The sequence below is a fragment of the Nicotiana sylvestris genome, chromosome 9, assembly GCF_000393655.2.
Source record: "Nicotiana sylvestris chromosome 9, ASM39365v2, whole genome shotgun sequence".
In the NCBI taxonomy this organism is placed as follows: domain Eukaryota; kingdom Viridiplantae; phylum Streptophyta; class Magnoliopsida; order Solanales; family Solanaceae; genus Nicotiana; species Nicotiana sylvestris.
Genome location: NC_091065.1, coordinates 100,692,550 through 100,716,230, shown reverse-complemented (window position 1 = coordinate 100,716,230; position 23,681 = coordinate 100,692,550).

Here is a 23,681-nt window from a genome sequence, read left to right as displayed (position 1 = left end):
TGATGTTTGTGTCGATCACCCTAGTGCCTTTTAGAACCGGAAAAGGCATATTGTAACTCTTCCTTACGAAGAAAACTTCTCCGAGGATGATATCCCTACTAAATCTCGACCTTGCCAGATGAATGATGAATTAGTCGAATTCTACAAAAATGAGATTGACAACTTGTTACAAAAGGGTTTGATAAAACCCTCAAAATCCCCTTGGTCATGTTCTGCCTTTTATGTTAATAATGCTACAGAAAAGGAACGTGGTATTCCTAGATTAGTTATAAATTACAAACCGTTGAATAAATATCTAAAATGGATTAGATATCCTATCCCCAATAAAAGGGACTTGCTATCTAGATTATATGACGCCAATATATTTTCAAAATTCGATTTAAAATCTGGATATTGGCAAATTCAAATTTTTAAAGAGCATACTTATAGAACTGCTTTTAATGTTCCATTTGGTCAATATGAATGGAATGTCATGCCATTTGGTTTAAAAAATGCTCCTTCTGAATTTCAGAAAATTATGAATGATATTTTTAACCCTTATCTGGATTTTATCATCGTTTATATTGACGACATGTTAGTATTTTCTAAAACATTAGAGATGCATATTAAGCATCTTGATATTTTTTAAGAAAATTGTAATACAAAACGGTTTAGTAATTTCTAAACCAAAAATGAGTCTATTCCAAACAAATGTTCGATTTTTAGGTCATAATATTTTCCAAGGAAAAATTACCCCGATACAAAGATCGATTGATTTTGCCTCAAAATTTCGTGATGTTATTACTGACAGGACTCAATTACAAAATTTTTTGGGAAGTTTGAATTATATATCTCCTTTCTACAAAAGTTTATCTCGTGATCTAGCCCCTCTATACGACAGGCTGAAAAAGGATCATAAGAAGCCTTGGACTGACCAGCATACTGCGTTAGTCAAAAGTATTAAATAGCGTGTTAAGTTTTTACCTTGTTTAACTCTTGCTAATCCTACATGGCAAGAAATTATTGAGACTGATGCGTCCAACGTTGGCTATGGTGGGATTTTAAAACAAGTGAATCCCAACAATAAGAGTGAATACCTGATAAGATTTCACTCTGATAAATGGACCGAAGCCTAGAAGAAATATGCTACTGTGGCTCATGAAGTGTTGACTATTGTTAAATGTGTTTTAAAATTTCAAGACGATTTATATAATCAAAAGTTTTTAATAAAAACTGATGCTCAATCTGTTAAATATATGTTTGACAAAGATTTCCAACATGATGCGTCTAAATTAATATTTGCTAGATGGCAAGCTCAATTGGCGCCTTTTGATTTTGAAATTCAATACAAAAAAGGAATTGATAATTCCCTTCCGGATTTCTTATCCCGAGAATACCTTGATTAATTATGAATTTTTATACGACTTTTCTAGATGAAGAATTATTAATTACTATCCTTAAAGTTGTTAGATTAAATCGAGATCTACAAAGTCTCATTATTGAATTGATAATTGAAGATATCATTGATAACCTGATTGAAAATAATTTTTTTATTCATGATTATGCTGAAATTGTTAGGGATAATATGTTGGATTACCTTTTCTCAGAAAAAATTGACTTGTTATTTATGCAGAAAGGACCCTTCATGGGCCACCAGAGGTAGAGGTAGGGGAAGATCTTCCCCTAGTAGATCATATTCTCAAGGATCGTCATACGGATTCTCATCAAATTCTCCGGTGATACAAGAAGGAAAAAAAAGTTTAATAAACTCAAAGATATTTCATAAAAGAAATTCCTCATCAGGTCCGTCTATACATGTGGATGATATTCCAGAAGATAATCCATTATACGGTCATCTACAGGCATATTTGGCCGCCAAAAAGAAAAGTAATACATTTGCTTCAATCGCTAGTGTCACGACTCAAAATCCCAACCCGGTCGTGATGGCGCCTTTCATGAGGACAAGGCCAGCCAATCAACAAAACAGTACATCTCTTTATAATTACTTAGCCGGAATAAGTCTAAATCATGGGCAATATAATCTTAAATGCGAAATAAACGTGATAGAACAAGGAAAACCCTCCCAACTCAGCCCGAAATCGGGGTGTCACAAGTCATGAGCTACTACAGAGTTTACTAATATTTTACAAAGTCTGGAATTATCATAAATAACAAAGATAAGGGAGAAAACGGGGTTGCGGACGTCAACAGCTACCTCGTTACTCCTAGTCACCGCCTGGTCTGGAAAGAATCAGCGCTCAGGAGCGAACTCAGCTCTGCCTGTATCTGCACACATGGTGCAGGGAGTAATGTGAGTACTCCGACCCAGTGAGTAATAAAAATAAATAACGACTGAAAACATGAAATCTCATAACGGCACAATATAGCGCTATCCCAAGCAGTAAAATCAGTTATACAGTAAAATAGTGAGTATCAGATAATTCTTCTTTTAAAACAGTAAAGACAAATAATTTCCACAGTAAGGATAAATCAAAAGCTTGCCCCTCGGGCTCAATATGTAAATCTCAGTATAGTATCAGCCCCTCGGGCTCACTCCCAACTCACCAGCACACAACATCAGCCCCTCGGGCTCACTCCCAACTCACCACACACAAGCAACGGCCTCTCGGGCCCACTCCCAACTCACCTGGGTACCCTGCGCTCACTGGGGGTGTGTACAGACTCCGGAGGGGCTCCTACAGCCCAAGCGCAATATCAATAGGCCTGAAAACCTTCACACATCACACACGAGGCCTGAAAGCCTCCTCATATAACACTCGAGGCCTGAAAGCCTCCTCGCATCACTCAACATATCCTCACGTATGGCCCTCGGCCTCAATCAGTCTAGAAAATAATAATAAGCCTCTTGGGCATCAGTAAAACAATAGTGTTCAGCTCAACAGCATTATAAATATCATTAAATCTCGAGTTGAGTATAAATGTAGCTGAGTTCACAAAATAATATAATTCAATTGGACTGAGTTCAAATAATATTTCAATTCGTGAGGAAAATAGTGATGTAAATTCACAAAAGATTTCAGATAATTGGCACGAAGCCCAAATATGGCAATAAGCCCAATCATAGTGAAAAACAATAAATCTTTATCAATTACGCGGTAAAAATATCAACTGGGATGGACCAAGTCACAATCCCCAATAGTAAATGACCCCGCGCTCGTCATACAACGCGTGTCTCATCTCAACATAGCAGTATGTTGTGCAATCCGGGGTTTCAAACCCTCAGTGCATCATTTAAAATCATTACTCACCTCAAGACGGTCCAACGTCTACTCCGCTATGCCCTTGCCTCTCGAATTTACCTCTTCGCGCGTCGAATCTGGTCAAAACCACAACGAATACAGTATAATAGGCTAAGGGAATATAACCCGATCGAAAAGACTCGAAAAATATCGAAATTCACGAAATTCGCAAAACCCGAGCCCTGGGCTCACTTCTCGAAAAATTATGAAAGTCACATCACCGGATTCCTCGTCTCGCCAAGAGTCCGTACATATAAAATTTACCAAAATCAGAGTTCAAATGACCCCTCAAATCTTCAAATCTTATTTTCAAATCCCTAGGCCTAAATCTTCAATTTACTCCTCAAAAACATGTAATCTAGTCGGATTATTCGATGATAATTCAATATTATGGAGTAGAAATAATCACAAGTGACTTACCTCAAGATTTCCCAAGATTTCTTGCTAAAAATCGCCCAAAATCTGAGCTTAGAAGTCAAAACAAATGACCAAACTCGGACTGCTGGACATTAAATCTGTCCAGAAATTTTTGGTACTGTTCACGCGGGGCACTGTTCATACGCATGAGGTCACTGTTCATTGTTCACCCGCGCAGTTACTGGTCACGCACGGGTACTGTTCACTGCTGCAGAAAATACAGCAGCTTTTAAGAAATTTGCAGCACAACCAATTTTCACTAAAATGGCTCTAACTCCATCATACGAACTCGGAATTAGACAATTTTTGTTCCTATGAGTCACAAATAATAATACAACACAACCCTTCAATCGAAACTCAATTCGGAGCTCGTTTTCCCAGTTCAATACCCATTTCGCTCGTTAAACAATTAACTCACATTTCACGTCAAAAACCCAATCGCGACTTGATGAAATTAAACCAAAATTTCCAGATCAGTCCTATAATTCATGATTTAAATTCTGGAAGTCTCGAAATCAAATTTGGATCTCTAGAACTAAAAATGAACCTTTAGATCATTACATTTATGCTCAAAACGGCAAAAATCTTCCAAAAATGACCCGTTGGGCATCCGAAACACACCCGAGGCCCCCGGGACCCCGACCAATAATACCAACCAGTCCCAAAATACATTACGGACTTGCTCGAGGCCTCAAATCACATCAAACAACGCTAAAATCATGAATCAACCTCCAATCCAAGTTTTATGAACTTTAGAATTTCCAACTTCTATTTCCGATGCCGAAACCTATCAAATCACGTCCAATTGACTTCAAATTTTGCACACAAGTCCAAAATGACATAACAAAGCTAAAGAAATTCTCGGAATTCCATTCCGACCGTCGGATCAAAATTTCACCTATCAACTGGAAATCGCCAAAATGAGCTAATTTCTTCACCGGACCTCTAAAATTAATTCCGATTCCGCTCCTAGGCCTTAAATAATCCCCCGAAACTAACCGAATCATCGGAATTCAATTCCAAGACCTCTAACTCACAATTCAACGTCCGGTTGACTTTTCCAAACTAATTCTTCCTTAAAGAGACTAATTGTCTCATTTCATACCAAACTCGATCCGAATTGACTCAAATTCACCAAGTACACATATTGAAACATGAATAAGCATTTAACGGGGAATACGAGACGAAAAATACAGGAAACGACGGTTCGGGTCGTTACATTCTCCCCAACTAAAACAAACGCTCGTCCTCGAGCGAGTTAAGAAACATACCTGGAGTTTCAAATAGGTGTGGGTACCTGCTCCGCATCTCCTACTCGGTCTCCCAAGTAGCCTCCTCCATGGGCCGACCTCTCCATTGTACTTTCACTAATGCTATATCTTTTGATCTCAATTTTTGAACCTTTCGACTCAAAATAGCCACTGGCTCCACATTATAAGTCAAATTTTTCATCTAACTGTACTGTACTGAAATCTAAAATATGAGACGGGTCCCCAATGTACTTTCGGAGCATGGACACATGGAATACCGGATGAACACCCGACAATCTAGGCGGCAAAGCAAGCTCGTAAGCCACCTCTCCAATCCTCCTAAGTACCTCAAATGGTCCAATAAACCGCGGACTCAACTTCCCTTTCTTTCCGAACCTCATAACACCCTTCATCGGCGAAGCCTTCAGCAAAACCTTCTCGCCCTCCATAAATGACACATCTCGGACCTTCCGGTCCGCATAACTCTTCTGACGCGACTGAGTTGTGCGAAGTCTTTCCTGAATCACCTTCACCTTTTCTAAGGCATCCTGGACCAAATCTGTCCCCAACAACCTAGCCTCACCGGGCTCAAACCAACCCACTGGAGTTCTACACCGCCTCCCATATAAGGCCTCATACGGTGCCATCTGAATACTGGACTGATAGCTGTTGTTGTAGGCAAACTCTGCAAGTGGTAAAAATTCAACCCAAGAACCTCCAAAATCAATCACACAGGCACGCAACATATCCTCTAATATCTGAATAGTACGCTCGGACTATCCGTCCATCTGAGGATGAAATGCTGAACTCAACTCCACCTGAGTGCCCAACTCGTGCTGAAAAGTCCTCCAAAACTGAGAAGTGAACTGAGTACCTCTATCCGAAATAATATTAACTGGAACACCATGCAACCGCACAATCTCCTGAATAAAGATCCTAGTCAGCCACTCCGCAGAATATGTGGTACACACCGGAATGAATTGCGCTGACTTGGTCAGCCTATCCACAACGACCCAAATCGAATCAAAATTCTTCAAAGTCCGAGGAAGGACACTCACGAAATCCATAGTAACTCTCTCCCATTTCCACTCAGGAATAATCATCTGCTGAAGCAAACCGCCCGGTCTCTGATGCTCATATTTCACCTATTGACAGTTGAGACACCGAGCCACATATCCCACAATGTCTTTCCTCATTCTCCTCCACCAGTAATGCTGTCTCAAGTCCTGATACATCTTTGCAGCACCCGGATGGATGGAATACCGTGAACTGTGGGCCTCCTCAAAATCAAATCTCTAAGCCCATCAACATCGGGCACACAAATACGGCCCTGCATCCTCAATACGCCATCATCACCTATAGTCACATCTTTGGCATTATCATGCTGAACTCTGTCCTTAAGGACAAGCAAATGTGGATCATCATACTGGTGCTCTCTGATGCGATCATATAAGGAAGATCGAGAAACCACACTAGCCAATACCCGACTAGGCTCAGAAATATCTAACCGCACCAACTGATTGGCCAAGGTCTGAACATCAACTGCAAGAGGCCTCTCCCCAACTAGGATGTAAGCCAAACTCCCCATACTGACTGCCTTTCGGATCAACGCATCGGCCACTACATTGGCCTTTCCCGGATGATATAGAATGGTAATATCATAGTCTTTAAGTAACTCAAGCCATCTCCGCTGCCTCAAATTAAGATCTTTTTGTTTAAATAAATGCTGAAGACTGCGATGATCAGTGAATACCTCACAAGATACGCCATATAAATAGTGCCTCCAAATTTTTAAGGCATGAACTATAGCAGCCAACTCCAAATCATGAACAGGGTAGTTCTTCTCATGGGGCTTCAACTGACGAGAAGCATAAGCAATAACTCTACCCTCCTACATTAGCACATAACCAATCCCAACTCTGGAAGCATCACAATATACCGTGTATGAACCTGTAGCTGATGGTAACACCAACACTGGAGTTATGGTCAAAAGTGCCGTGAGCTTCTGAAAGCTCTCCTCACACTCGTCGGACCATACAAATGGGGCACCTTTCTGAGTCAACTTGGTCAAAAGGCGATGCAATAGAAGAAAACCCCCGAACAAATCGGCGATAATAGCCTGCTAGCCCAAGAAAACTCTAAATCTCTGTGACTAAGGACGGTCTAGACCAACTCTACACTGCTTCTATCTTCCTTGGATCAACCTGTATACCCTCGCTGGACACTATGTGTCCCAAAAATGCCACAGAACTTAGCCAAAATTCACATTTGGAGAATTTTGCATAAAGCTTCTCCTCTCTCAATCTCTGCAACACTACACGCAAATGTTGGGCATGCTCCTCCTGGCTACGCGAGTACACCAGGATATCATCAATGAATACACTAACAAATGCATCCAGATAAGGCTGAAATACACTGTTCATCAAATGCATGAACGCTGCTGGGGCATTGGTCAGCCCGAAAGACATAACCAAAAATTCATAGTGACCATATCTAGTCCTGAAGGCAGTCTTGGGAATATCCGACTCCCTGATTTTCAACTGGTGATAGCCCGAACGGAGATCAATCTTAGAAAATACCCTCGCTCCCTGAAGCTGATCAAATAAGTCATCAATGCGAGGCAAAGGATACTTGTTCTTCACTGTTACCTTATTCAACTGCCTATAATCAATGCACATTCTCATTGTGCCATCTTTCTTCTTCACAAATAAAACAGGTGCACCCCACGGGGACACGCTAGGTTGAATGAACCCCTTATCTAGGAGTTCCTGCAGTTGCTCCTTCAATTCTTTCAGCTCTGCTGGTGCCATACGATATGGCGAAATAGAAATGGGCTGAGTGTCCGGCACTAAGTCAATGCCAAAATTAAAATCCCTGCCCGGCGGCATGCTCGGCAGGTCTGCAGGAAATACATCAGGAAAGTCCCTCACAACTGAGACAGAATCAATACTAGGAGTCTCAGCTCCAACATCCCTCAAAAAAGCCAGATATGATAGATAACCCTTCCCAACCATACACTGGGCTTTCAAGAAAGAAATTACTCTGCTAGAGACATAATCAGTCATGTCACGCCACTCGATCCTCTGAACACCCGGAATAGCCAAAGTAATTGTCTTAGCATGACAGTCTAGAATAGCATGATATGGAGATCCTAGGAGTCTCAGTTGATCTACTATGCTCAACAGCAATAGATCAACTCGGGTATCCAGACCCTCAATAATCACAACACATGACCGGTACACACGGTCCACAACAACAGTATCGCCCATCGGGGTAGATACATGAACAGGTAAAGAAGGAAACTCTCAGGGCGTACCCAAATAATGAGCAAAATATGAGGACACATAAGAATAGGTGGAACTGGGATCGAATAATACAGAGGCATATCTGTGGCAGACTGGACAATTCCTGTAATGACATCATTTGAAACAATAACATAAAAAAAACTGGCCCGTCCACCGCCTGATCGACCTTAATCCCCGTAAGCAATAACCGACTCACCAACACGCCTCAAGCTGGAACCAATATAGCACAAAATCGTGCAATCAACTTATTTAATAGCAAACTCCCCAACTTGGCTCAAAGACATAGATCAAAACGCACTCAATAAATCATAACGCACATACTCCTCACGTGGCTATCCAACCATCATTCCCACTAATAGGAACAATACCGGACATATAATTTCAAAACTCTTGCTCGCACAATCAGCACTTCGATGCTCAAGCCATAGGCAAGGATCCAGCCTCAAGTCCTCCAGACTGGCCTAACATCAAACTCATAGCGATTACGTCTCGCCCTTCGTCTAGGGAATTACAAGCCATCAAGGCACATCTAATACTGAGCGCTCGTTCGCGCATACGAACACGTGGATGGAATTGTAAGAGTTACTTTTTTTCAGCTGAATCAAGGACGCACGATAAGAATTCAAGAATATGAAGTTTTCCTAATGGTTCTGCAGCCTCTCGAGGATAAATACAGATGTCTCCGTACCGATCCGCGAGACTCTACTAAACCAGCTCACGACTCGCGAGACCTAGTAACCTAGGCTCTGATACCAACTTGTCACGACCCAAAATCCCAACCCGGTCGTAATGGCGCCTCTCGTGAGGACAAGGCCAGCCAATCAAAAAAACAGTACATCTCTTTATAATTACTTATCAGGAATAAGTCTAAATTATGGGAAATATAATCTTAAATGCGAAATAAACGTGATAGAACAAGGAAAACCCCCCCCCCAACTCAGCCCGAAATCGGGGTGTCACAAGTCATGAGCTACTACAGAGTTTACTAATATTTTACAAAGTCTGGAATTATCATAAATAACAAAGATAAGGGAGAAAACGGGGCTGCAGACGTCAACAGCTACCTCGTTACTCCTAGTCACCGCCTGGTCTGGAAAAAATCAGCGCTCAAGAGCGAACTCAGCTCTGCCTGTATCTGCACACATGGTGCAGGGAGTAATGTGAGTACTCCGACCCAGTGAGTAATAAAAATAAATAATGACTAAAAACATGAAATCTCATAACGACACAATATAGCGCTATCCCAAGCAGTAAAATCAGTTATACAGTAAAATAGTGAGTATCAAATAATTCTTCTTTTAAAACAGTAAAAATAAATAATTTCCACAGTAAGGATAAATCAAAAGCTTGCCCCTCGGGCTCACTCCCAACTCACCAGCACACAACATCAGCCCCTCGGGCTCATTCCCAACTCACCACACACAAGCAACGGCCTCTCGGGCCCACTCCCAACTCACCTGGGTACCCTGCGCTCACTGGGGGTGTGTACAGACTCCGGAGGGGCTCCTACAGCCCAAGCGCAATATCAATAGGCCTGAAAGCCTTCACACATCACACACGAGGCCTGAAAGCCTCCTCATATAACACTCGAGGCCTGAAAGCCTCCTCACATCACTCAACATATCCTCACGTATGGCCCTCGGCCTCAATCAGTCCAGAAAATAATCATAAGCCTCTTGGGCATCAGTAAAACAATAGTGCTCAGCTCAACAGCATTATAAATATCATTAAATCTCGAGTTGAGTATAAATGTAGCTGAGTTCACAAAATAATATAATTCAATTGGACTGAGTTCAAATAATATTTCAATTCGTGAGGAAAATAGTGATGTAAATTCACAAAAGATTTCAGATAATTGGCACGAAGCCCAAATATGGCAATAAGCCCAATCATAGTGAAAAACAATAAATCTTTATCAATTACGCGGTAAAAATATCAACTGGGATGGACCAAGTCACAATCCCCAATAGTAAATGACCCCGCGCTCGTCATACAACGCGTGTCTCATCTCAACATAGCAGTATGTTGTGCAATCCGGGGTTTCAAACCCTCAGTGCATCATTTAAAATCATTACTCACCTCAAGACGGTCCAACGTCTACTCCGCTATGCCCTTGCCTCTCGAATTTACCTCTTCGCGCGTCGAATCTGGTCAAAACCACAACGAATACATTACAATAGGCTAAGGGAATATAACCCGATCGAAAAGACTCGAAAATATCGAAATTCACGAAATTCGCAAAACCCGAGCCCCGGACCCACTTCTAGAAAAATTACGAAAGTCACATCATCGGATTCCTCGTCTCCCCACGAGTCCGTACATATAAAATTTACCAAAATCAGAGTTCAAATGACCCCTCAAATCTTCAAATCTTATTTTCAAATCCCTAGGCCTAAATCTTCAATTTACTCCTCAAAAACATGTAATCTAGTCGGATTATTCGATGATAATTCAATATTATGGAGTATAAATAATCACAAGTGACTTATCTCAATATTTCCCAAGATTTCATGCTAAAAATCGCCCAAAATCCGAGCTTGGAAGTAAAAAAAAAATAAACAAACTCGGACTGCTGGACATTAAATCTATCTAGAAATTTTCGGTACTGTTCACGCGGGGGGCACTGTTCATGCGCGTGAGGTCACTGTTCACTGTTCACCCGCGCAGTTACTGTTCACGCGCGGTTACTGTTCACTGCTGCAGAAAATACAGCAGCTTTTAAGAAATTTGCAGCACAACCATTTTTCACTAAAATGGCTCTAACTCCATCATATGAACTCGGAATTAGACAATTCTTGTTCCTATGAGTCACAAATAATAATACAACACAACCCTTCAATTGAAACTCAATTCGGAGCTCGTTTGCCCAGTTCAATACCCATTTCGCTCGTTAAACAATTAACTCACATTTCACGTCAAAAACCCAATCGCGACTTGATGAAATTAAACCAAAATTTCCAGATCAGTCCTATAATTCATGATTTAAATTCTGGAAGTCTCGAAATCAAATTTGGATCTCTAGAACTAAAAATGAACCTTTAGATCATTACATTTATGCTCAAAACGGCAAAAATCTTCCAAAAATGACCCGTTGGGCATCCGAAACACACCCGAGGCCCCCGGGACCCCGACCAATAATACCAACCAGTCCCAAAATACATTACGGACTTGCTCGAGGCCTCAAATCACATCAAACAACGCTAAAATCATGAATCAACCTCCAATCCAAGTTTTATGAACTTTAGAATTTCCAACTTCTATTGCCGATGCCGAAACCTATCAAATCACGTCCGATTGACTTCAAATGTTGCACACAAGTCCAAAATGACATAACAAAGCTACAGAAATTCTCGGAATTCCATTCCGACCGTCCGATCAAAATTTCACCTATCAACCGGAAATTGCCAAAATACTAACTTCGCCAAAATGAGCTAATTTCTTCACCGGACCTCCAAAATTAATTCCGATTGCGCTCCTAGCCTTAAATCATCCCCCAAAACTAATCGAATCATTGGAATTCAATTCCGAGCCCTCTAACTTACAAGTCAACGTCCGGTTGACTTTTCCAAACTAATTCTTCCTTAAAGAGACTAATTGTCCCATTTCATACCAAACTCGATCCGAATTGACTCAAATTCACCAAGTACACATATTGAAATATGAATAAGCATTTAACGGGGAATACAAGATGAAAAATACAGGAAACGACGGTTCGGGTCGTTACAGCTAGAGAAGAGGACAACGATGATATCAAGTCCTATGAAAAATTACCAAAGAAAGAAATAATATTTCTCCTAGAAAACTCTGAGATTCAGCGAAAGGATGAACCATGGAAGATATTCTAGGGATACCTGATGAATGGGTTATACTACCCGGGTAAATCATATAAAACCCGCGCTTATTATGAAACCATCCTCATCAGCACAAGTAGTGCAGAATTCCGGCACTTTTCCGGTTATAACACAAGTGAGAACGTTTATAACTTCTAAAAAATTATTATCAAGCAGATTATATCTGTTGAAGAATGGGGAATATCCACAATGAAAGAGAGACAGATAAGCCTTAATAAATCACCCATGAATTTTACTTACTGGGATTATATTCAGGCATTCGATAGAGTATTATATTACAACAATGATAGACATAAACACACTTGGCTTATTAAAATATGTGCAAAGATATTTACAGAACCTATCCCTAATTGGTTTCTGAACTGGTGGGAACATCACGGCCCCGCAACAAAGATCTTGCCTGAGCCATTTCTTAAGTTATACAAAGAATGGACAAAAATTTCTCCGTTCTTAACAGATTTATATCATACAGGTCATATCATTTTTTTAGAAAAGATTGATGAGATATACTTCTTTATTGAATTCTCTATTCCGTGAATTCACAAATGGACCCCCGAATTGGTGTTTACTGAAGAACAGATTACTTGCTTATATAGGGTCTTCTACAATAATTTTTGGGATAAGTTGATGAAGAATGATCCCAAAACAAAATTGTTATATGGCCAAGAATTATTGGATTCCATGTCAGCACAGATCCAATTATATTCGACTACTCCCCAGAAGAAAATATTTGACGACAGCTCAGTCAGGCATATTGCTAGAAGAATCTCTGTTCAAGAAGGAGATAAGACACAATTAATAAATAAATATCTGGAAGAAGTAAAAAGAAATCTATTTCAAACTATAAAGCAAACTTAAAGGTCAGACACATCAATGCATAGTGAAACAAGTGGCGATGATATTGCAGAAGAAGATTCCCAACCAATACAACCGGAAGTAATATTATCCGACAAAAACATGGACAAGGTGGAAAATTTCCTCCAACAAATGAATGATTTAGACAGAAGAGGACTTTGACTAAAAGCCACCAAAAACCCCACATAACAGTAGATACATTGTTTTCAACAGTAGAAACACTGTATAAGGGACCCAAATACACTATTCCCAATAGTAGAAACACTGTATAGGGACCTAGATGTGGGACCCAATTTACTATTTGAAGATTTTTTATGTTTCTTTTTTCTTTCTTTAAATAGAGGAGCTCTTCATTTGAAGAGGCAGATTGTAAAAAACCCTCTCTCTCTAAGAACTCTCTCTCTTTCTCTCTCTTGTAAAGACTTTTAGCTTCTTAGCTTCTTCATTTTGTAAATCAGTGGAAGTAAATAAAGTTTCGAAGTTCAGTTCACCATCTTCAGGGCCTTGCATCCCGGCCTTAAAGGTATTTGTTTATTTTAATTTTTATAAGTATTTAATTACTTTGTTTCTCTCCCCAGCCGTGACTATGTCCGGCTAAACAGATTCATATTTATGTTGAAGAACTAATTTCTCTTGCATATTAACCATAAAGAATCCAGGCTCTTTCAAAATATAAATGAATTTTAATATAGTTTCTTGGCTTGGTTCCAAGATTGTGGTACAGTCGACTCTGGTACTACTCTTATTGGCGTTGCCATAGTGGCTACGTCTAGCCAGCTGTGACATTAAAGCCCGTTGAAGTTGTCAAAAGGGCTATCCCTTTCACAGTTAGAACTGCTAGACACATGGGCTCAATAAGAGTATGTATCGGACCTAGACATGCCCCTTGCTTGGGTAAAAGGATAGATCCTTCCATACAGTCATTAAAACTATAATAAAATTCCCGTATATTTCGAATTTTTATTGGTCATGCGGACTATCGCCAACCTTCAAAGGTACTGAAACAACTTGATCTGGATGGCCGTGCGGACTACCGCCCGCCTACCCTGATCCTGGTGTAAATGGTATCAGAGCCTACGAACTTCATGGTAAATATGTAATAGATGTGAAATATTCTGTACTTTGCAAGTTATGCAAGAAGTATCAACATTTTTATCACTATCAGATAAATCAATTAAATCAACTTCATCCTCATATTCAGTCTCAGAGTAATTGCCAGATTCTGATCCTGAAGTGTATAACAAGCTATAAACCTTATCGCGTAACTCACATCGAGTTTTAAGGTTTTCAGCTTTTGAAGCTTGCAATTTGGAGCAATATGACCAAACTTTCCACACTTATAACACTTAATATCAGCGAGATCTCTCTTTGATCTATTCTTCGTAAATCCAGTAGATTTCCGATGCGCTTTTCTAGTATCACGCTCTTCCTTAGACCTATATCTAGACCTCTTTTTCTTATACGGGCTATCCGGGTTAGGATACCTATGATATCTGTTTTTCTTCTTCTTCGTATTTTGAGTAGAGGTTCCGGGTAAACCGAACTGGGTACAAAAGTCACCTAATTGGGATTTCTCTTTAAGCTTATCAATCTTAAGCTGTCTAAAAAGCTTTAGCTCATTACACAAGTTTAATCCTTCTTGTGTACACAGTCCTATAAGTTTACCATAGGTATAATTACCATACTGAATTTCACCGTAACTACCCCTTAATACTTTCCTTACCCTTTCAGCAAATAAGGAAGAGAGGTCGTCTATAAACTTAGCTTTCCAATGCTCATATTTATTCTCGGGTAGTTCCATAACCCTACTCATAAAAGTATCTTTATACCATCTAAATTCACTAAGGGTCTTACATCTAAGCCCATTAAGTAAGGTTCTGATGGTCTCATGATTTGAGGTAAATCTACCATTGAAATGCTCTAAAATTGTAAGGATAAGGGTATACACTGAATCTTCTCTACCCTTAACTAGAGCCATACCTATATTATCAACACCATTTTTACTTGTGATGATGACGAATTTTATAAATTGCAATCACAATTTCATGATTTGAATATGAAAACTATTACATCTGATAATGTAATAGAACTTTTAAAAGAAGTTACCGATGAAAAACTTCGTGAAAAAATTATTAATTTAGCTGCAAGTTCTAGTTCTAGTAGTTCAAAACCTTTTGAAAAATATAAGAACGAATTTGAATATTTTGTGCCTTATTCTTTGTCTAAAATTAATTAACGACTTCATAAGTCCAGTACACCTAGCAGAGATGCTTCTTTGATGATTTGAAAATTGAAATTTAGAATTTGAAAAGAGATATTAAGTCTCTTAAACAAAATCAAATGATTTGTGATCACCGGATTACTCAAATTGAGAAAAATAATTCTCTAACAGATTTTCCAATTAATTTTTCGGCTAAAGGAATTTCCGAATCTTCAAATGAAAAGGGAAAAGAAATTTCTGATCAGATTGATTCGATTAATGAAAATTCTGATATGTTTTTAGGAATTATGCAGGTTGTTACGGCTCATAAGTGGTACATTAAATGTACTATCTTGATTGATAATTCTTTCTCTCTAACTGATGTAGCAATGATTGATAGTGGAGCAGATGTAAGTTGTATTCAAGAGGGTCTTGTTCTTACTAAATATTTTCAAAAGACCACTCATTTGGTAAAATCTGCTTCTGGTCATGCTTTAGATATAGAGTATAAATTATCAAATACTCGTATTTGCCAAAATAGAGTTTGTATTCCTCATTTCTTCTTTTTGGTAAAAAACCAGTTATACCCTCCGATTATACTTGGAACCCCTTTTATTAATGCTATTTACCCTTTTAATAACATAGATGCACAAAGTTTTTCTCCTACTTATCAAGATAAAGAGATAAGTTATTCTTTTGTTACAGATCCCGTAACTAGAGATATTAACGCTTTGATTAATATGAAACAAAGGCATGTTGATTCATTACAATTAGAAATATTGAGCATGAATATATTCGATACTTTACAATCTGCTAAGGTTCAGCAAAAGATTAAATTGATTGTTGAACAGATGGCTGTTGATGTTTGCGCCAATCACCCTATTATATATATGTATGTATGTATGTATGTATGTATGTATGTATGTATGTATGTATGTATGTATGTATGTATGTATGTTTTTATATATATATATATATAGGCTATTTTTATGTATTAGATATATATATATAGTTTATATGTATTAGAGATATATATAGTGCCTTATATATATGTGTATGTATGTATATATATATATATATATATGTATATAGGCTAATTTTTTTACATACATACATACATACATATATATATATAGGCTATTTTTTTTAATTTTTTTTATCTAAGGCACTTTCTTGTAAACTATATATGTATATACTAGTATAAATTGCTTATATATAACTATATAAATATATATAGTATATAGTATATATAGTATGTATAGTATGTATATATAAGGGTGTATTATGTGTATATATAATTAGATATTGCCTTATGTAATATATATTGCCTTATATATATGTATATATATATATATATATATATATATAGGCTATTTTTTTAATTTTTTTTATCTAAGGCACTTTCTTGTAAACTATATATGTATATACTAGTATAAATTGCTTATATATAGCTATATAAATATATATAGTATATATAGTATGTATAGTATGTATATATAAGGGTGTATTATGTGTATATATAATTATATATGTATTAGATATATAATATATATACTATATCAAATTTAAACACAAAATAAATTGCAAAGAAATATTCAAGGGAATGTCTTATATATTTTACTATTACGACATTAACAAAGAATGACAATATCTTTCTTAGTCTTCCTCCCCCCAATGGAATGAGCACAACAAGGTACTAATACCATCATTAAAAGGAAAAAAAAACTAAGGAAGATGTGCCAAAATACAAGTTACATGTTAGTCTATGTATTATTTCTAACAAATCTCACAAATCCTTCAAGGTCCGGAGGAATTTCCGTTGGTGGTGGTGGAAAAGAAGCTTGTTCATCACCGCTTCTGGGCGAAGCAGCATCCTGCGCAAGTTCCGCTAGCATTTCTTCATAAGCTTCATCTATCTCCAGTTGTGATTCTGCAAGTCCAAAATTTCTTCTTTCCGAATGGATCCAATCTCTGAAGAGTACTGATTTTCCAAGCTCTCCCTCATAGACGCTCTATGATCACCGATTTGAAGTATCGCTTGACTGAATGCGCTCTCCGATGCCACTGTTGAAGCTTGAACACTTAAAATATCTCGAGCCATCCTCGAAAGAACCAGATAGTGTTTTTGTTTGTCCTTCCACCATTCCAAAACATCGAAGGAGCCGTCGGGATTCTCTAATTCAAGTCCCTGCGACAAATAAACTTGAAGCTTATTTAGTTGTGAACTATCACCAAAATTATCACCTTGAGAACCCCTGAACTCCGTCCAAGAACTAAGGGCTTTTAGGCCCGCAATTTTTTTAGATGCTTGCGAACTAGACAAAGTAGGAGTTGGAACATTTGGTCTAGCTTGATCTAAGACAAGTTGATAAACATTATAAATTGTTTGAGCATTTATTTTAATTGAGTCTTTTGCATCTCCAAGTGTAGCAAATTCCTCAGCTGAAAGTGATAAAGCGTTATAAATTTTTGAATAGCAAAAGTGAGGACCTCCTAATTTTATTGTAGGATTTAACAATGCAGCAACACCAAAAATAGGGGGGATAGGGAAATTTTTTTTTAAACTTAGCTTTCATAGAATTAATAGCTTCTTGATAAATTACTCCACCCTCTGAAAATTGAGTAAATAAATCTACAAGTGCTGCAATATAAACTAAACATTTAGAAATAGTAGGATAATATTGGCCAGATAATTCATTTGTAGCAATATGAAATTGTTCTAAAAAGTCTACAAGCATTTTAACATTACTCCAATCTTGATTTGTAAGGTGCTCATCATCATCATCATCATCACCATCACCTACACGAGCATTATACGTTGCGCTTATTGGGTTCCTATATTCATATGCAACAACTAAACTTTCATACATGTAATTCCATCTAGTCGGACAAGGTTTAGGAACCTTTCTTTCTCTAAGGCCAAATTCATCACATTTTTTAAAATAGTCTCTAAGTCTACTTCTACGGTTTGAATAAAAAAGCCAATTAAGAGCCATTTAAACCTTTTCAATTTCTACATTTAAAACTTTCATACCAGCACCGACGATTAAATGGTAAATATGACAAATACATCTAACATGAAAATATTACTAAATGCAGGATTTAGTGTAGTTGTAAGAAACCCTATAGCATTAGTGTTACTAGAAACATTATCCATTGAAACCAATATAATTTTATCTCTAATGCAAAAATATCTACAAATATCTGCAACTGTGTTAGCAATAAACTTACCTGTGTGGCGTGAATTTATTATTGTATAAGCAATAATGCACTTTTGCATTATCCACTCCTCATCTATCCAATGACTTGTAACAGTTAGATAATCACAGTCATTACCACTTCTACCAATATCAGTAGTAACAACAATTCTACAATCTATATGAGTAAATAAATAGCGCAAATATTGTTCATATTCATGTTTATATTTATAAATATCGCTCTTTACGGTTGCGTGAGGCCATCCTTTATAAGTTTGATTAAAAACTCTTCTAATATAATGCACAAAATGAGGGTTAGAAGGAAAACTATAGGGTAAGCATATAACAGTAACCATTTTTGCCAATTCTTCACGATCTTTATTTGGATCATAATATAAAATGCCACCGGTAACAGTGTTATGTGACGACCCGACCGGTCGTCTTAAGAATTAATGCCCCGATCCTCTATTAACTGTTTTCCCCAAGTTTATTTCTGCTAATGTGATTTGTCGGGATGCTCGGTTTTGAGTTTTGAGGAGTTTTGGGACACTTAGTCCCTAAATGAGAGCTTAAGTGTTAAAAAGTTGACCGAAGTCGAACAGTGGGGAGACAGCATCGGAATGGAAATCCGATGGTTCCGTTAGCTCTGTTAGGTGAATTTGGGGCTGAGAGCGTGTTCGGAATGTGTTTTGGAGGTCCGAAGCTAATTTAGGATTGAAATGCCGAAGTTTGAATTTTTGAAGTTTCCAGTCCGATAGTGAGATTTTGATCCGAGGGTCGGAATAGAATTCCGGAAGTTTCAGTAGCTCTATCATGTCATTTGGGATGTGTGTGCAAAATTTCAGGTCATTCGGACGAGATTTGATACAGTTTTTGATCGAAAACATAATTTAAGAGATTCTTGGAGTTCTTAGGCTTGAATCCTATGTGAAATTGGTGATTTGAAGTTGTTATAAGCTTTTAGAAGTGTTGATCAAGTTTGAGCGATGTCATGGGATGTGTTGGTATAATTGGTTTGAAGTTCCGGGAGTTCCGGGTAGGTTCCGGGATGTTTTAGTGCAAAATCATAGCTGTAGTAGGTCTACAGGGGTTGCAGGCCCCAGAACTCACTCACGCGGTCCGCACAAAAATTAGTGTGCCCGCGTTGAGTGCTGTGCGGACCGCACAAAAGCAGCTGCGGCTGCGGTAGGCATCGCGCGGACTGCACAAAGTGGGGCGCGGCCGCGGTGAAGGACCCTCCCGCTGGTCCTACTTCAGAAGCTCATATCTTTTGATCTACAAGGTATTGTGAGGTGATTCAAAAATGAAAGTTGTAGCGCTTTGTGTCTAGTTTCCAGAAAGGTAAAGATATCATAATGTGGACATCTGTAGCAAAGGTTATGGATAAAATACTAAAGCCTATCACTGCAGGGGGAGGCCTGTGCGGCCGCACGTTGCCTTTGTGCGGACCGCACTGGCTTGCGCGGACCGCGTGAGTTTTGGTGCGGCCCGCAGTATTTGGAAACCTGAGGGATACCTATAAATACGAGGTTTTTGATTTTATTTAATATTTTGACCTAGAGAGTTCGGATTTTGGTGATTTTTCGAAGGTTTTTCAAGAAATTCATTGGGGTAAGTGATTTTAACTCAGATTTGGCTAGAATACATGCATCTAACACTGAATTCATCATTTAATTCGTGATTTGAGAGGGAATTTGGGAAAAAAATTGTGAAACCTTTCAAAAATGTAAAATGATGATTTAAAGGACCAAATAGTGTCGGATTGTATAATTTTCGTATGGTTAGACTCGTGAGAGTGCGAGGTTTCTGAAAATATAAATTTTTACCGATTCCGAGACATGGGCCCGAGGGGCGTTTTGGTCATTTTCCATAATTTCGCGTATTAGCTTTGAATTAAAACATAGGATCATTTGTTTGAGATGATATTTACGATATGCAATTGAATTGATTAGATTTGGGCCATTTGGAGTCAGATACTCATGGCAAAAGTGTGGTTTCTAGTTGATTTTGAGCCGGTTCGAGGTAAGTGGCTTATCTAACCTTGTGTGGGGGACCTTTCCCCTTAGGATGTGCTATATTTGATAATTGAAATGCCCTGTACGTGAGGTGACGAGCGCGTACTTGAGCTAATTGTTGAAAATCCGGTTTTTCCTTAAGTATTTCAATTGAGTTCTTTTTCTTGTTTTATTCTACTTGTGAATTTAGCATGTTGCTAGTCTAGAAAGGCATGTTTAGTTGGCTTAATTGCCTATTTGCTTAAATTGCCTGAATTGCATTACATGAATCATGTTAGGCTAGAAGTAAATGTTTACTTGGTACGAAATTAGCGTTTAATTTAATATTCTTGTGTTGCTGCTCTGTGTTTTAAATTCGGACTACGGGTTAGATTCCCGGGAGATTCCCCCTGCACATTTACTTTGGGACTACGGGTTAGATTCCCGGGAGATTCCCCATGAACATTTACTTTGGGACTACGGGTTAGATTCTCGGGAGATTCCCCCTACACATTTACTTTGGGTCTACGGGTTAGATTCCCGGGAGATCCCCCGCACATATATTGAGGATACCAAGAGATCCTTGGGATACAAAGAGATCCCTGGCATATAATGAGGATACCGAGAGATCCTCGGGATACCAAGAGATCCCTAGTACATGTCGAGGATACTAAGAGATCCTCGGGATACTTAGAGATCCCCGGTTACTTTCCTTATAGTTTGCTTTCATCACTGTTTTCCGTTATTGTACTCTTATTATCCTGCATAGATTCTTACTGTAGGTTCTCAATTTCACTGCTTATCTTATCCTGCCATCTTTATATTTTATTTAAACTCAATAGGGCCCTGACCTTCCTCGTCACTACCCAACCGAGGTTAGGCTTGGTACTTACTGAGTACCGCTGTGGTGTACTCACGCCTCTTCTGCATATGTTTTTCATGTGCAGATCCAGGTACCTCTACTCAGGCGCACTATCAGTGAGGCAGGAGGACCATAGAGACTTCGAGGTAGATCTGTTGTGTCCACAGGCCGACGAGTCTCCCTCTTTATTCTATCTTTAGTACTTAGTTCTCTTTCCTTCCGTTTGTTAGATATTCTGGAGATTAGAGCCTCACTATACATTTCTGTAGCTTGTGTTTTCCCGTGAGTTTCCGGGTTTTGGGATTGTTTTAGTCTCGAGATATTGAGTCGTATATGCCGAGCGGCATTCAATACAATTTCCTTTTTAGATAATTAAATATGGTATTCTATTTTTCTGCAATTATTATGTTTCCGCAAGTGTTAGGCTTACCTGGTCACGGAGACTAGGTGTCGTCATAACATGTTCACGGTTGGTGAACTAGGGTCTTGGCAAGTTGGTATCAAAGATTTAGGTTCATAGGAGTCACGGAACAAAGGCCGATTATTTAGAGTCTCGCTGATCGGTACAGAGACGTCTGTAGTTATCTACGAGAGGCTATGTAACTGTTTAGGAAAATTCTTCACTTCATTGATTTCCTTGTCGAGCGATATTTTTGACATCAATTCTAAACTTCTGTCTTCTATTCTCTCACAAATGGTGAGGACACGTGCTACTCGGAATGATCAGGCACCCGCACCCCCTCCTGCAGCCGTCAGAGGTAGGGGCCGGAGCAGAGGCCGTGGACGCGCACGGGGTGCAGCCAGAGCACCTGCGCGAGCTGCCGCTGTGGTACCGCCAGCAGATCCAGGCGGAGTTCAGGCACCCGACACGCCTACAACCACTACTACTCTAGCACTTTAGGAGACATTGACACAGTTTATGAGTATGTACACTATGCTGGCTCAGGCAGGGTTGCTTCCCCTTGCTGCAGCCACATCCCAGGCCAAAGGAGGGGCACAGACTCCCGCTGCCCGCACTCCTGAGCAGTGAGTGCAGGTTGAGCAGGTCCTAGAGATCATTCCTGTACAGACTACAGTACTAGTTCAGCCCGAGGATGGGGCAGCTGCTTCTGAGGATGAGTAGCGGAGACTCGAGAGGTTCAAGAAATATGATCCTCCGATTTTCAGTGGACTAGCGACAGATGATGCCTTGGTATTTCTGGAGGATTGCCACCGTATTCTTCACACTATGGGTATTACCGGATCGAGCGGGGTTTCCTTCACTGCTTTCGAACTTCGGGGAGCCGCCTATGAGTGGTGGCACACCTATGAGTTAGATAGTCCAGACAAGGCTGCTTCACTGACTTGGACCCAGTTCTCAGATATGTTCTTGAGAGAGTTCGTTCCTCAGAGCCTCAGGGACGCATGGCGCGCAGAGTTTGAGCATTTGCGCCAAGGAGCTATGACTGTTTCAAAGTATGCTATCCGTTACACCAGATTGGCTAGGCATGCACCAGCCTTGGTTGCTACTGTCCGCGAGAGGGTTCGCCGGTTTATTGAGGGGCTTATTCCTCCCATCAGATCTAGCATGGCTCGTGAGTTGGAGATGGACATTTCTTATCAGCAGGTGGTGACCATTGCTAGGAGGATTGAGGGTATGCATGCTAGGGAGAGAGAGGAGAGGGAGGCCAAGAGGTCTCGTGAGTCAGGCCATTATTCTGTTGCCCGTACCCCAGCTGCAGGTCATCGTGGTAGGGGCTATATGAGTTGCCCCGTTCATTCAGCTCTTCCAGCAGCCAGCAATGCTCCAACTCCTCCCAGATCTCAGGAGCCATATTATGCACCTCCGGTTTCTAGTGCGCCTCCTGCGCGGGGTGCTTTTAGAGGTCAGTCTAGCAGACCTGGCCCTAGCCAGCCACAACCACCACATCCTCCCAAAGCTTTTTTTGAGCGTGGTGACACACGTCACTTGGTGAGGGAGTGCCCTAGACTTGGGAGGGGTGCACCTCCATAGACTTCTTAGCCACAAAGTGCCCCGCAGAGTTCTCAGGCTATGGTTACAGCTCCAGTTGCTACCCCACCTACTCAGCCAGCTAGAGGTAGAGGTCAGGGAGGTTAAGGTCACCCTAGAGGGGGAGGCCAAGACAGATATTATGCCATTCCTGCTCGTACCGAGGTTGTTGCCTCCGATTCTGTCATCACAGGTATTATACTGGTTTGTCATAGAGATGCATTGGTTCTATTCGATCCAGGCTCCACTTATTCTTATGTGTCTTCTTATTTTTCTCCGTATTTGGGTGTAGCCCGAGATTCGTTGAGTTCTCCTATTTATGTTTCTACTCCTGTGGGAGATTCTCTTGTTGTGGACCGTGTTTATCGGTCATGTTTGGTTACTATTTGTAGTTTTAAGACCAGAGCAGATCTATTGTTATTCAACATGGTTGATTTTGATATTATTCTGGGCATGGACTGGTTGTCGCCCCATTATGCTATTCTTGATTATCATGCCAAAACCGTGACACTGGCTATGCC